At 45.8% G+C, this 16,491-nt stretch overlaps 1 long non-coding RNA gene across 1 annotated transcript in view; it reads left to right on the top strand.

Moving 5' to 3' along the window:
* The window catches only part of LOC141072839 (uncharacterized), a 28,813-nt gene extending 22,518 nt beyond the window's left edge, over positions 1-6,295 (top strand). The window contains exon 5 of the long non-coding RNA XR_012226876.1: positions 5,267-6,295. This is a non-coding gene — a long non-coding RNA (uncharacterized lncRNA). The remainder of the gene's footprint in view (positions 1-5,266) is intronic.
* Positions 6,296-16,491: the final 10,196 nt, after the last annotated feature.

The raw sequence follows: 16,491 nt of genomic DNA, 5'->3' as shown, positions 1-16,491 counted from the left end.
GCTGTGCTTTCCACCAACCGAAAGGGCATCATCTCAAACGAGATTAGTTTGGCAATGTGGGCGTTCAAACCCAGTGTACGCGGATGAGAGACTGAGTACTTTCTTGACCTACTCATAGTGTCTGGGAGGGTGAGCTGGACTTGAGAGCTGCATATGGTGGAAGTAGCGGTGGACAGGGCGGACTGAGAGAGGGTTGATGATGGTGATGGAGTTGGTGTTCTTTCTGATGGCCTAGAATCAGTCTTTCGTTGATATAACAGTGGGATTCCCTGACTGCTGTGGCCTTGCAACGACACCTCAACATTTGCTGCTGTGCTAACCGGTGGGCTTACAGTGGGGGAAACAATGTAGCGTTGCTGACTACCTTCGTTGTGATCAGTTGCACATGTGGCACTTGAGGTTTGGTGTTGTGTCCACGCTTGCAAGTGCATGCTGGTTAAATGTCTAAGCATGCAACTGGTATTCAAATTTTTCAGATTTTTCCCTCGGCTAAAGGTCTTTGCGCACTTCTTACAGATAACCTTGGCCTGATCATGAGGATTTTGGTCAAAAAAGTGCCACACTGCACTCTTCCTACTTTGGCAGACATTTTGCGGCCTAGCACGCTGTGATCTTTTGACCCTCTGGACAAGCTGTCCAGCAACTCTTTTGATGTTTGGAACCTGTCTTTGGAGTGCTCCGGGCCTGCCAGATAACAGCTGTTGCGATGTCGATGTCTGCTGTGGATGCTCCTCATCTGAGCTATTGGAAGCAGCACCCTCTTCCCCCAATGGATGCCAATCTGGGTCAACAACTGGGTCATCCATCACCTCCTCTTCTATGTCATGTGCACCTTCCTCTGTGTCACCGTGTATGGTGGTATAGTGTGCGGGAAGGGGCACCTGAGTCTCATCAGGGTCAGAATCTGGCTCTGTACACTGCGAGGACAATGTAGTGCTCTGAGTGAATGTACCAGCAGAATCATCCATCAGCGGCTGTGCATCAGTGCACTCCATGTCAGATTCATCTTTGCCTGGGTAATTCACCATTTGACTTGATAATCCAGGCATGGTATGTGAAAACAGCTCCATGGAGTAATCAGTAGTATGGCCTGCGTCATCCTTCAATCTTGGTTGGGGTGAAGGACACAAGGAAAGGTGTGGTTCATGAACATGAGCCTCCAATGACGACTCAGTGCTTTTACTTTTTACAACTGAAGAAGAGGAGGCGATAGAGCTGGAGGCTGAGTCAGCAATGTAAGACAAAACTTTTTCCTGATGCTCTGGCTTTAAAAGCGGTTTGCCAACTCCTAGAAAACTAAGCGTTCGAGGCCTTATGTACCCAGACGATGACGCAGGATCAACACCTCCTGCATTCGGTCCTATTTTGCTCTTGCCACTACCATCAGATCCACCACCAACACCATCATTACCAGCTGCCAACCCCCGCCCAATTCCACGGCCTCTTCCACCAGCCTTCCTCATTTTTGGTAGAAATGTAGACAAAATCCAACAAACTATATAGTAATGTAAAACAAGGTACAAGGTGTCTATAGGACAGGGGAGATTTTGAATTTCTGCAGACACTTGTGGACACTGGACACTTTTGGATTGTGTGAGGCCCACTGATATCTGAGCGCTATGTCACAGGCTCGATGGCACAGCTGTGACAAAAGTGACGAGAGGATAAGGGAGATTTTGAATTTCTGCAGACACTTGTGGACACTGGACACTTTTGGATTGTGTGAGGCCCACTGATATCTGAGCGCTATGTCACAGGCTCGATGGCACAGCTGTGACAAAAGTGACGAGAGGATAAGGGAGATTTTGAATTTCTGCAGACACTTGTGGACACTGGACACTTTTGGATTGTGTGAGGGCCACTGATATCTGAGCGCTATGTCACAGGCTCGATGGCACAGCTGTGACAAAAGTGACGAGAGGATAAGGGAGATTTTGAATTTCTGCAGACACTTGTGGACACTGGACACTTTTGGATTGTGTGAGGGCCACTGATATCTGAGCGCTATGTCACAGGCTCGATGGCACAGCTGTGACAAAAGTGACTAGAGGATAAGGGAGATTGGATTGCTTTTAAAAAAGCAGTTTGCAGAGCAGTGGGTAAACAGCAATGCCAGCCTGTCAGGAAGCCTTAAAAGGCAGCCCAACAACCAACACCACTGATACACCACAATATAGCCTCCCCTTGCACTGCACATACAGTGAATGGTGTGTTGTGCAGACCAAATCGCTAGCAGCAGAAGCAGTTTTTTTTTCTTCTCAGCAGGACAAAAAAAAAAATTGGGATTGCTTTTAAAAAAGCAGTTTGCGGAGCAGTGGGTAAACAGCAATGCAGGAATGTCAGGAAGCCTTAGAAGGCAGCCCAACAACCAACACCACTGATACACCACTATATAGCCTCCCCTTGCACTGCACACACAGTGACTGGTGTGTTGTGCAGGCCAAATCGCTAGCAGCAGAAGCAGTTTTTTTTGTCTTCTTCCCTGCCTAACGCTCTCCCTACAGAATCAGCAGCAACCTCTACCTATACTGAGATCGGCAGAAGTAAGATGGCGGTCGGCGTGCACGCCCTTTTATACCCCCTGTGACGCCCACCAAAGCAAGCCAATCACTTGCATGCCCTTCTGAAAGATGGTGGTGACCCCTGCCTATGTCATCACTTTGCCCACAGTGTCCGTGGATCCTGATTGGCTGAAAAAGAGCGCAAAACAAACTTTTGAAATGCGACTTTGGCGCGTAAGTCGCCGACCTCGTGGCCGACCTCATCCTAGGGTCGGGTTTCGTTTCATGAAACCCGACTTTGCCAAAAGTCGGCGACTTTTGAAATTTTTCGACCCGTTTCGCTCAACTCTACCACTAATATTTCCTCCATGACGGTAATCAATCTGGGGTCACATTTGTCATCGGAGAGATGGGAAGACCCCATACATGTTAAATGATTGACAAAGGTGTTGAAGTCAAAATACGAGGCATATTCCACAAAATATTAAGTTAAAAAAAGATTGTGTAACCCCTTACTCAGTAATGGACCCATTACTGGGTTCAAATAAAATTGAATATCCGAAAAAAACATCACAAAAATATATCAATCTTTATTAAGTTGCAAAGACATACATAACATACAGGATTAAAAAGTGGGAAACCCAAAATAGGGCACCACAACCCACATTCAAAATGGTAAGAGGCTGCACATATCCAAAGAACCCCAATAATCATTCTTCAACTGCTAAGCAGCCATGAGAGTGTCACTAATAAAAACTCCATACCAAAAAAGTCACCAGTCCTATACAAGTAGTACATGCAGTGCAGAAATAAGCTTTACCTCCTGTGGGTGATGGTGCCAGCCCCAAGGCACGTTTCAGCGTTCAGCCTTCTTCCGGGGGTTGGTATCACACCAGCAGGAGCATACCTTTATATTGGAGTTGTCCCAATAGGAAGTCATAACAAATCCTGTTAACTTAAATGAGGTCTGATTGGTCGTATGACTGACTATGGCCATATGATGACGCCCCAAATCCAAACGGGCCAATAGATTAACAAATGGGGATGTACCTAACTTGAATAATGGAAGGATTATCCTGTCCATCTAACCAATCACACAAGCTCTCAATATGAACATCCCCTCTGATCACTCCGTGACACATATATCCCATATCAACAAATATGTGTTGATCCCCCCTAAAGTAAGGGTGTCCCGCTATAGCGGCACACACTGCACCAAGAAGGCAGCTCCGGGGAACCGCACGATTCGGCAGAACGCTGAGACCCCGGGCCGCGAGCCAGGCCCCGCCCACGTCTGACGCGGACAGGGCTGGATCACATGACCGGGACCTGGCACAGAATGCAGCATCCAGCGATACCCCAGAAGTCGCCCGGCGGGCGCATGCGCACAGCAGACATCCTGGGCAGCCAAAAACAACATAGGCCACAGGAGGGAGCTTTATATATTATAGGCTTTTAACGTAGCAAAAAGAATCGCATAGTGGGAGCGTTAATGCTAGACCTTATCCTAACATAGTAGTAGCCTTACATGGTAGTACATAGAAAATCATAATCAGCCAATTCCCCAAACAGAGAATAATAGTATAACAGATGATAACGGAATTGGTGATAATTAGGGGCATACAGATAACTCTTATTGGATCATACAAAAGTCCATAGACAATAAATGAACTCTAGTGGGGTTAAACCCCCAAGTATAGCCATATAATCAGCCCACAAAGAAACATACTGTTATAATACATAATAGCGGCGAGTAATTAAATGTAGCAGTAAGTCCTAACAAAGCCATATATATCGCCCCTATTGGAGTATGTAGATAATAGCCTGCACATATAAAGTCAGAAGAATATATCATATCCCATATTTGATAATGTTTCATTAAGCCAAAAGAGTGCATAAAATCCCATATTGACAAATTGTTGGATATTACCGGGACTGTCACAAACAAATCCCCGTTTAGACTAGAACAATAGTAGATCCATAACTAAAAACACCAAAATGGGGGATTTTTGTACATCACATGACCATACATATTTATATTTATGAAGAGATGACGCTTGTGTGAAAAAATCCAATCCAATGTCCATCCCAGGATTTTTTGATGTTCCAATCCGTATTATGACTTATCAAGGATGATCCCATGAGAAACACAAAGGTATGCTCTGCAAATAGAATTAAATAAAATTAATAAAAACAAGAAAAACAAAGTGAAATAAAAAATGACCCAGACATATTACAAAAATGGAACAAAACTGCAGGTTTCATTCAAACCATGTGGATACATGGTCTTCAAAGTCCAAATCCATTTGGTCTCTATCCGTGCTAGAGGTCGACTCACTTCCCCTCCTCTAATATCTAGAAGGAGTCTATCAATGCCTCTAACTTTTAACCACTTGGGGTCGCATTGATGGTGCAACTTAAAATGTCTTGGTAATGTGCGTAGATGATCTACACATATCTCCTGTTAGGCAGCAAGAATGTCCCGCACATGCTCTCTAACCTGTATTTTTAAGGCCCTAGTCGTAAGGCCTACGTAAAAAAATTTTCACAAGGACAGCGGGCATAGTATACGACTGCCTTGGTTGAGCATGTAATGGACTGGGTAATCTTGTAATTCTTGTTGCCATCTGAGGAAGAGAAGGTAGTTGCACATTGAATGTTCGGACACGCCACGCATTTATCGCATGGGGTGCACCCCCATTTTACTTTCTGGGACTGAGCAAACGGAAGTTGTTTCTGATCATGCGTTCTGTGTTTTTTCACAGTTTGTTGCAGTCCCATGGACTATGAAGCCAGAGATTTGTCCTGGCGGACCAAACTGAATGAGGTCTTTCAGAGTGGGTCTCCCAATATTGATCGAGATAGTCAGAGAAATGTTACAGAACTGCAGGATACTACTAGACTTCTTTTATAAAGACGTATGAAAATATGGTGGAACAAAGCTTTTCTGGAAAATTATCTTAGCAAACAAATGATTCCACATGGTCTCAGAGTCCAAGTATTGCCATCTTTCCCGGTGGAAGATGAAGGTTTCCTATCCAAGTGGGAGGAAGTTTGCAATAACAGTTCCTTTAAATTTATGGAATTGTTACTTGCACGGAACCTAACGGTAATTGAAAATATAGAGAGAGATTTGGACGCTTCATATGTGCGTCTGAAAGAATCTATTCCTAATGAGAAATTAACAACCTTTAATGAGCAGATGGAAACGTGCCTTGATACCTGGGAGAAACAGATCCAGGACACCCAGTCAAAAAAATTGGCAAGGGATAGTTCTGACTATGCTCAGAAAAGGGTTTATACAGTGCCTTGCAAAAGTATTCGGCCCCTTGGAACTTTTCAACCTTTTCCTGTTGGAGTCTGCAAAAGACCAGAGACCCGGACGGAGATTTGTCTTCCAACAAGACAATGATGCCAAACATAAAGCCAAATCTACAATGGAATGGTTCACAAATAAATGTATCCAGGTGTTAGAATGGCCAAGTCAAAGGCCAGACCTGAATCCAATCGAGAATCTGTGGAAAGAGCTGAAAACTGCTGTTCACAAACAATCTCCATCCAACCTGACTGAGCTCGAGCTGTTTGCCAAGGAAGAATGGGCAAGAATTTCAGTCTCTCGATGTATAAAACTGATAGAGACATTCCCCAAGGGACTTGCAGCTGTAATCGCAGCAAAAGGTGGCGCAACAAAGTATTAAGTTAAAGGGGCCGAATAATGTTGCACGCCCCACTTTTCAGTTTTTGTATTTCCACAAAAATTTAAAATAGCCAATAAATTTAGTTCAACTTCACAATTGTGTTCCACTTGTTGTTGATTCTTCACCAAAAATTTACATTTGGTATCTTTATATATCATAAACCAGAGTAAATAAACTCCAGGTAGCAGAGATCCGTTATTAAAATTAGATTTATTTCATTATTTAAAAAACAGACATACAAAAATTAAAACAAAAAACAGGATGTCTCCAAAAAGAAACCACCACAAATCAATAGATTCAGCATATACAATTCATATGGCAAACTAAATTCACATTACAAAATCTCTATATATACATACAAGTGAGGCTATTAGGGGTCAGTTATATGCCCCATTATAATAAGAACTGTGCTTAAACATAGCCATCCATTATAGGGTATATTAGGTGATATAATGCCACAGTTATTAGACAATATAATGTGCTGATGGAAACTATAAAAGTTTAAGTGCCAGGTAATAAAATATTATATATAGTCTATTTCACTTAAATAGTGAAAAAGGAGCCCAATTAATGATCCCGCAATCACATATATTCTCACAATGAGGTAGATAAAGCATATCAAGTATGTTATAAAGGGCTTCTTATAATAAATATATATATACCTGGCAGCATGTAGTGGCGGCGTCTCCCTACCCCGACGCACATTTCGCGGTCTGCTTCTTCTGGGGGCGTGGTTTAGTGAGGGGAGGAGAGGTATTTAAATACCCAGTGTCCAATAGCAGTGTCGGAATAATAAGTACCGTATTTTTCCGACCATAAGACGCACTTTTTTCCCCCAAAATTTTGGGGGAAAGTGGGGGGTGCGTCTTATGGTCGCAATACACGGTACTAACCTGGTGGCAGCGGGCGGGGCTCTGCGGCGCGGTGGTGGCAGCAGGCGGCGCTGTGTGGTGCGGTGGTGGCAGCGGACTGTGCTCCGGTGCAGGGGCGACGGCGGCTCCGCCGGCATTTCTTCGCAGCCCGGAGGCCCCCCGCACATCCTTGCTGGCCGCCGCCATGTTGCGGTGGCCTCCAGGAGCATGGCCGCCGGTCCGGGGACGGCGCATGCGCAGCTTCAGATCTCGTCCCGAGATCTCGGGGGACGAGATCTGATCCCGCGCATGCGCCGTCCCCAGACCGGCGGCCATCTTTCCGGCGGCCATGATCCCGGAGGCCACCGCAACATGGCGGCGGCCAGCAAGGGAAGTGCCGGGGGCCCTCCGGGCTGCGAAGAAATGCCGGCGGAGCCGCCGCCCCTGCACTGGAGCACAGTCCGCTGCCACTACCGCATAGCCCACCTGCCCCAGCACTGCTGCCCCTGCCTCAGCACTGCTGCCCCAGTGCAGCTGCCCCTGCCCCAGCGCAGCTGCCCCAGTACAACCAACCTGCCCCAGCACAGAGCCGCACGAGCCTGGACCACTGAATGACCCCTGTGACTACTTCTCCACCTGTGCCGGATCCCTTCCCAGGTAAGCTGAATTCGGACTGTAAGACGGACCTCCATTTGACACTTTTTTTTTTTTCCCCTATTTTCCTACTGAAAATTGGGGTGCGTCTTATGGTCCGGTGAGTCTTATAGTCCGAAAAATACGGTATATGTTGGCGTATTGACGCATGCACGCTAATGCCGCGCCCCATGGTGACCATCAATTCCCTGGAGACCGCTCAGTGAGCCGCATCTATAAAATAGAAGCAGTCACATAATGAGCGCCTCCGTGAATCGGCCTGGGTCTGGGTAATCAGCGCATGCGTACCACCGTTCAGCATATTGAAGTTGAAAGAGAAAAAAAAAGGTTACCCGCAGTGCAACTAGAGAAAAGGCTATTTGTATTAGGTCCGGACAGGACCCCTATGTAAGTGATTTCTTGATTGAGAACAGGTGTGGCAATAATCAGGTCTGGGTGTTTCGGGAATTTACCCCCAAGGGTGGTTTGCATGTTAATGACCAGGCCAATTTTTACAATTCTGACCACTGTCCCTTTATGAGGTAATAATGCTTCCATGGATCCCCGTGATTCTGCTTTTCTCGTGACATATTGTACTTCAAAGTTCATTCATATAACTTGCGTTTATTTGTGAAAAAAATGGAAATTTGGCGACAATTTTGAAAATTTCACAAGTTTCCAAATTTGAATTTTTATGCCCTTAAATCACAGAGATATGGCACACAAAAAACTTAAGTACCATTTCCCACATGTTTACTTTACATCAGCACAATTTTGGAACCAAATTTTTTTTTTTTGTTAGGAAGTTATAAGGGTTAAAAGTTGACCATCGATTTCTCGTTTTTACAACACAATTTTTTTTTTTTTTTTTTTAAGGACCACATCACATTTGAAGTCACTTTGAGGGCTCTATATGATAGAAAATACCCAAAAGTGATACCATTCTAAAAACTGCACCCCTCAAGGTGCTCAAAACCACATTCAAGAAGTTTATTAACCCTTCAGGTGCTTCACAGTAATTTTTGGAAGGTTTAAAAAAAAAAAAATTAACATTTAACTTTTTTCCACAAAAGTTGTTATACAATTTGTCCCAAGTATGCTGATACCCCATATATGCAGGTAAACCACTGTTTGGGCGCATGGCAGAGCTCGGAAGGGAAGGAGCACAGTTTGACTTTTTATTGCAAAATTAGCTGGAATTGAGATTGGACGCCATGTCACATTTGAAGAGCCCCTGAGGTGCCAGAACAGAAACTCCCTATAAGGGAACTCCTTTTACAAAATACATTCCTCAATGAATTAATCTAGTGGTTCATTGATCATACTGATACCACATGTGCCTCACAGAATCTTATACTATTGAGCAGCGTCAGACTGGAGTACCTTGGGCACACCAGAGAAAAATTCTTGGGGCCCATCATCATGCCTCCCAACTTTTGAAGAGGGGAAAGAGGGACAAATGTTGCAGCGCGATGCGGTAAATTTTAGGCCACGCCCCAACCATGCCCATTTTACAACTAGTCACACCCATGTCCACGCCCCAACCACACCCATTTAGCACTGCTGATCACACTGGCTCTGAGGGCATAGTGGTTGGCATTATGGGCACAGTGGCTGGTATTGTTTGCACACTGACTGGTACTGAGGAAAAGAAGGAACAGAGAGGAAAAAAGAAAACAGAAAAAATGAGAATGAAAGGTGGGAAACAAACAGAAAGGGGAAAGAAAGAACAGAGAAAGCACAGAGAGGGAGAAAGATAGAAAGAAGGAGGGGAAAGAACAGAAAAAAGAGATTACAGAGAAAGAAAGATTAGAGAGGGAAAGAGAGAACAGAGAGATTAGAGAGAAAGAACAGAGAGCGAAAGGAAGAACACAGAATGAAAGAGAGAAAAGAGAGAACAGAGAGAGAACGAAAAAAAGATTATAGAAAGAACAGAGAGGGAAAGAAACAGAGAAATAAAGAACATAGAAAGAAATAGAAAGATTAGAGAGGGAAGGAAACAGAGAAAGAAAGATTAGAGAGGGGAAAGAACAGAGAGAGAGAAAGAAACAGAGAAAGATTCTATTAAGATACTATAGCAGCCCAGCTCCCATTGTAGTGTTCACCTGAGCCTCCCGATGCAGGACATATCATGATCCGCTCACATGGGCGGCATCTCCGATTCCAAGGTGATCCTGCTGTCCATGCTGTCGGAGGAGGACAAGGTGATGGATCTGAAGCATTCCCTGAAGTGCCTCCATTGTTCCATCACAATCTCCTCCTGAAATTACCTAATTTCCGGTCAGTTTCCAGCATGTCACTTCCGGTGGAACGTCACGTGCGAGTTTTAAAGTGCTCATAGGGGCTCCGCTGTGTACTCCTGTGTCCGCAGGAAAAGTAAGCTCCCGGCCAGGACAGTGGGGTAGTCTCAAAATCGGGATAGTCCCGCTGGATCCGGGACCGTTGGGAGGTATGAATACTCCCCACCATACATCTTGTACATGCACAGCTCTGCTTTGCCTCGTACACACACAGCTCCGCTCCGTACACCTCGCACACATGGCTCCACTCCGTAAACCTGGTACACACATGGCTCTGCTCCATAAACCTTGTACACACGGCTCTGCTCCGCTCCGTACACACACAGTTCTGCGCCTTACACTTTGTACACACAGGGCTCTGTTTCGTACACCCCGTACACACGCGGATCCGCTCCGTACACTCCATACACACACACGGCTCTGTACACTTCATACACACAGGGCTCTGTTCCGTAAACCTCGTACACACACGTTTACGCTTCGCACAACTCGTACACACACACAGCTCTGCTCTGTACACCAAGTATACACATGGCTCCTCTCCGTACACCTTGTACACACGCGGCTCTGCTCCGCATACCCCATACACGCGGCTCCGCTCCGTACACTATACACACGTGGCTCTGCTCCATACACCTCGTACACACATGGCTCCGCTCTGTACACCTCGTACACACATGGCTCTGCTCTGTACACCCTGTACACACGCGGCTCTGCTCTGTACACCCTGTACACACGCGGCTCTGCTCTGTACACCCTGTACACACGCGGCTCTGCTCTGTACACCCTGTACACACGTGGCTCTTCCCCCGTACACCCTGTACACACGCGGCTCTGCTCCGTACACCCTGTACACACGCGGCTCTGCTCCGTACACACGCGGCTCTGCTCCGTACACCCTGTACACACGCGGCTCTGCTCCATACACCCTGTACACACGCGGCTCTGCTCCGTACACCATGTACACACGCGGCTCCGCTCCGTACACACCGTACACACACAGCTCCGCACTGAACACCTCGTAGTACACACGCGGCTCCGCTCCGTACACCCCATACACATGTGGCTCTGCTCCGCACACCTCATACACACACGGCCCTGCTCCATACACCTCGTACACACACGGCTCTGCTACATCCACCCTGCCACAACCAGCACAGCAGAGTCCTGCACACACGGAGACCCTGATCAAGTGACTCCTCCCCTCCTGTGACCTCATCACAGGTCCTGTGCGCACAGAGCAGCCCAGCGACGTCATTGCTGGGATTTATAGGATGATGTGGAAATGGCTGGCACAGTGCTCTCAGCCGGATGAGGTGAGTTTGCGCCTAGTCTAGGAGTTGTGCCCAGCCACCGGTGCACCTGACATCTGCACACAGCAAGACCGGTCAGTTGTAGGCACTATTGACATGCAGGGCAGGGACTAATGAAGGAAGCAGGAGCTGGGGGCGGGGCCCACCGGTGGATTCTCCGGTGTCCCGGGGCATCAGACCCTGCTATTGAGCGGTGAAAGAATAAATTACATTTTTACCACTAAAATGTTGTTAGTCCCATGTTTTTCATTTTGCTAAGGACTAATAGGATTTTTTTTTACAGCAAACTGAGGTCCATATTTTCCTCAGTGCGCCAATACGCTACATGGAAGCGGGAAATATTTTTCAGGCATAGTGCAAAGCTCAGAAGGCAAGGAGTGCCCGCTTGAGCTCATGAGTTGCCAGAACAGAAGAACTCCCCATAAGTGAACCCATTTTACAAACTACACCTCTCAATTAACTAATCTAGGGGTGTAGTGATCATATTGACACCATGGGTGTGTCACAGAATTTTATACCATTGGGCAGTAAAAAAAAAAAATAACTACATTTTTACCATCAAAATTTTGTTTTAGCCCCAGATCTTACATTTTCACACAATAAGTGGGTAAAAATGGTACCAAAAATTGTCCCACAATTTCTACTGTACGTGGCAATACCCCATATGTGGTTGTACAGTACTACTTAGCCACACGGAGAGACTCGGGAGGAATGGAGTGCTATTTGCCTCCTGGAGCGCAAATTTTCCTAGAACAGTAGGCAGACTCCATATACAGAGCCCCTAATTGCTAGAAGAGCAGAATCCCCTCTCAATGGACCCAATTTTATACCCCTTGGGAAACTTATCTACAGGTGTAGTGACAATTTTGACTCCATGGGTATTTTCCAGAAACAAGCAGCAATGACAGTTACCTAGTGAATATTGCAAACTGCTGTTGTAGTGACCAGTATGTTGTAGTCACCAGTACGTTAGGCCTAGTACGTTCTTCTGCAGGCATGCACCTGTAAGTTAGGCGGGCTCTCATCGCTTCAGAAATGCCAAATGTGGATGCAATATGTGGTTTAGGTTACACTGTGAGGCTCATAAGGGAGCGGGGGCATTTGGATTTGAGAGCAGAGAATTTGCTGAATTTCTTTTGGTGGGTGAGGACCCATTTCACTTTTCCAGAGCCTTTGTATTACCAGTAATGTGGAAGCCCCCTATATTTCCATTAACAGATGACAGACCTGAGTGGGGACTTGCTTTTTTTTTGTGGATTGAGTTGAAGCTTTTATTGGGAACATTTTACATAATGTTTGGGATCACATTTATCAGGCGCTCTACGCTGACCACTTACTTTGGGGTTTCCATTTAAATCTCTCAGTGACGTGATTCAGGTGAAACCCCCAAGGGATCCATTCACTATATTGAGGCAGCAGAGTTACTCTGGACTCTGTCTCACCTCTGTTAAGCTGTGTCCTTCTTTTCAGAAGTGCACAAAACTGTGGCCAACGGCACTTTTATGCAATCCTAAAAAGATGCACATCACCGGATCACAGGTCAGACTGTGTCTACAATGCCTCTATCTGCCCCATTATAGGGAATGAATAAACAAAAACCAGCAATTCAGGATTTTTTTTTCTTGGGGGGGGGGGGGAGTGTGGGATTTATGCCGTTCTGTGTGTGGTTTTATTCTTCGGGTCAGTACTATTACAGCAATACCTCATCTATACCTTGTTTTATGTTTTGGCGCTTTTACACAAAAACTATTTTATAGACAAAGTAATTATTTTTGCATTGCTTTATTCTGAGAGCTATTAGGCTAGTTTCACACTAGCGTATGGAGGATCTGTGGAGGGCTGCGGGCTTCCTCCGTGAAGCTCCGCCCCTGGCTGCACCTCCTCCATTCAGCCCCGCCTCTGTCAGCAAGCGGCCTGCGTACCCTATCTTTAGCATTAGGTACGCAGGCCATGCTGATGAATGCAGATGCCTCTGCATGCGTCTTTTTGACGGTGCGGCGAGTGCACCAAAATGCAACACGTTGCGTTTGGCGCAGGTCGGTGCAATGGAGGAGGCGCGGCCAGGGGCGGAGCTTCACGGAGGAAGCCCACAGCCCTCCGCAGATCCTCCATACGCTAGTGTGAAACTAGCCTAACTTTTTTATTTTTTTTTATTTTTTATCTGATGGAGCTGTATTAATAATAATATTATTATTTATTATTATAGTGCCATTTATTCCATGGCACTTTACATGTGATAAGAGTATACATAAGTACAAGTACAGTAATCTTAAACAATACAAGTCACGTCTGGTACAGGAGGAGAGAGGACCCTGCCCGCGAGGGCTCACAATCTACAAGGGATGGGTGAGGATACAGTAGGTGAGGGTAGAGCTGGACGTGCAGCGATTTGGTGGATCCGTGCTTACTGCAGGTTGTAGGCTTGTTGGAAGAGGTAGGTCTTCAGGTTCTTTTTGAAGGTTTCCATGGTAGGCAAGAGTCTGATATGTTGTGATAGAGAGTTCCAGAGTAGGGTGGATGCGCGGGAGAAATCTTGTATGCAGTTGTGGGAAAGCTGTATGGTGACTTGTTTTTTTTTTGCAGGACAAGATGATGTTTTCAGAGGTACTATGTTTATGGTATATCTGACTTTTTGATTGTATTTTATTCCACTTCTTGTTTGGCGGTATGTTTTTTGCCTTGCTTTTTATTTATTTTTATAGTGTTCACTAAAGGTGATAACTAGTGGGACGGTTTTATAAGTCCAGTTGTTGTGGAAGCATCGATACCAAATATGTGTACTTTTATTGTTTATATTTTTTTCAATAAAATATGTATTGATACAATATCTTTTGATGTATTATTATTGATTTTTTTTTTTATATATTTTTACAATTATTTAAAAAAAATACTTAGTCCGACTATGGGAAAATTATTTTTGCAGGCTGATCGCTTCTACAGCATGGGGATGCAGTAGCATCCCCATGCTGTAGAACATGGGTCCTCAAACTACGGCCCGCGGGTCACATGCGGCCTGCGAAGGACTTTTATCCTGCCCCTGGCGAGGCCGACATTAAACTGCACTGATTACAGGGCCGACAGGCCCTGTAATTGCGGGCGGGACGAGGCGCCGAGGAAAGGCGTTGCGCAGCCCTTAGTATGCAGCAGAGACCACACAGGCGACGTGATTATCATCACGCCGCCTGCGCGGCCTGATGACGTCATGCCCCCTGTGCCTGTGCTGGAAGAAGACGGAGATGAGCGGGCGCCTCTTCAGAGCAGCAGGGGACATAGGTGAGTACTGTTTTTTTTTTTTTTTTTTCTTCTTTTTAACTCCGGGTCCTATTGGGGACCTGTGCTGCATAATGGGGACCTGTGCTGCCTTTTGGGGACCTGTGCTACCTTTTGGGGACCTGTTCTGTGTATTGGGGACATGTTCCTGCCTATTTGGGACCTGTGCTACCTACTGGGGACCTGTGCTACCTTTTTGGGGACCTGTTATAGTAAGTATTGGGGACATGTTCCTGCCTATTTGGGACCTGTGCTGCCTACTGGGGACCTGTGCTACCTTTTGGGGACCTGTGCTGCGTATTTGGGACCTGTGCTGGCTACTGGGAATCTGTACTACCCTTTAGGGACCTGTGCTACGTATTGGGGACATGTTCCTGCCTATTTGGGACCTGTGCTGCCTACTGGGGACCTGTGCTACCTTTTGGGGACCTGTGCTGCGTATTGGGGACATGTCCCTGCCTATTTGGGACCTGTGCTGCCTACTGGGAACCTGTGCTACCTTTTGGGGACCTGTGCTACGTATTGGGGACATGTTCCTGCCTATTTGGGACCTGTGCTACCTTTTGGGGACCTATGCTACGTATTGGGGACATGTTCCTGCCTATTTGGGACATGTGCTACCTACTGGGGACATTTACCTGCCTATTGGGGACCTGTGCTGCCTATTGGCGACCTGTGCTACATATTGGGGACATTTACCTGCCTATTGGGGACCTGTGCTGCTTATTGGGGACATTTACCTGCCTATTGGGGATTCTTGCACCACACTAGTCTGAGCCTGTGGTAAAAGTGCCCAATATGGGCACTGGTGAGGCTGCATTGCTGGGCACTGATCAGGCCACATTGCTGGGCGCTGATCAGGCCGCATTGATGGGCGCTGATCAGGCCGCATTGATGGGCCTATTTTGTTTTATTATTTCTAAATAAGATGTGTGCATATGAATTTGGTCCTAATTTTTTTTTAAACTATATTCCGGCCCTCCAGTGGTCCGAGGGACCGTGATCTGGCCCCCTGTTTAAAAAGTTTGAGGACCCCTGCTGTAGAAACTGTCAGCTCTGCACTGACAGAGAAAGTTGCTGATTATCGACCGACATCGGGTCACCATGGCAACGATCGGGAACCTGTGTCTTGCCCTCTGCCAGCTCCCGGCATGCTATGATCTTGTTCGATTGCAACATTTCAGGGGTTCAAGTGCCAAATCACCTACAGATGGTACAATATATTTTAAATATCCAATGATATAAAAAGATAAATCAGTGTCTTCATATAGGTGAAACCTAAATCGTGTAATATGGGATAAAAAATCCTGTCATTTCCGGAAAGTATTAACACTGAAACACCTACAAATAGTATGTTAGATTATAGATATCCAATAGTGTAATAAACCAATGACTCTGAATAGGTAGAGCCAGAGTGGTATTTTTAAACAAAAAAATCTCTCATAACCAGAAAGAATGTTAGAGATGAGGTAGGTATAAATAGACACCAAATACAATAAGCAAGTAGGGGTAGGCAGGAAACCTGAAGGTAATGAGGTATACAAATATAATCATTATCGCCCCATAGTAAAGATCAAAAACATAACACATATGAGAAGGAGTAAAATGGGTTTCTTGAGAAACCCTCTTATTCCCCCCCCACATAAATTTCTTCTCCTGATGAAGTCACAGCAGTGACGACACGCATTGGGCTTACAGGAGCCGGTTCTCTGCCTTGCATCTTAACAATTACAATGTGTCTGTCATAATTCTTAGCATCCAATCCACTCACTGCATAGGCAATAACAGTTTAGGAGACCCACTGTTTAATAATGGCCCTTTAAGAAGATTAATGCTGCCTGATGCCCTGGTAAAATAGGCTCTGGGACTTTAAGAGTCCATCCTTCATAAATGAAACAAGATGTGCCTGCTTATGTGTCACACAC

This window comes from Dendrobates tinctorius, unplaced genomic scaffold, assembly GCF_039654945.1.
Source record: "Dendrobates tinctorius isolate UK_male_01 unplaced genomic scaffold, ASM3965494v1 ptg000290l, whole genome shotgun sequence".
Lineage (NCBI taxonomy): Eukaryota > Metazoa > Chordata > Amphibia > Anura > Dendrobatidae > Dendrobates > Dendrobates tinctorius.
Note: the sequence above shows the minus strand (reverse complement) of the source record. Positions and strands in the feature narration are given on the sequence as shown.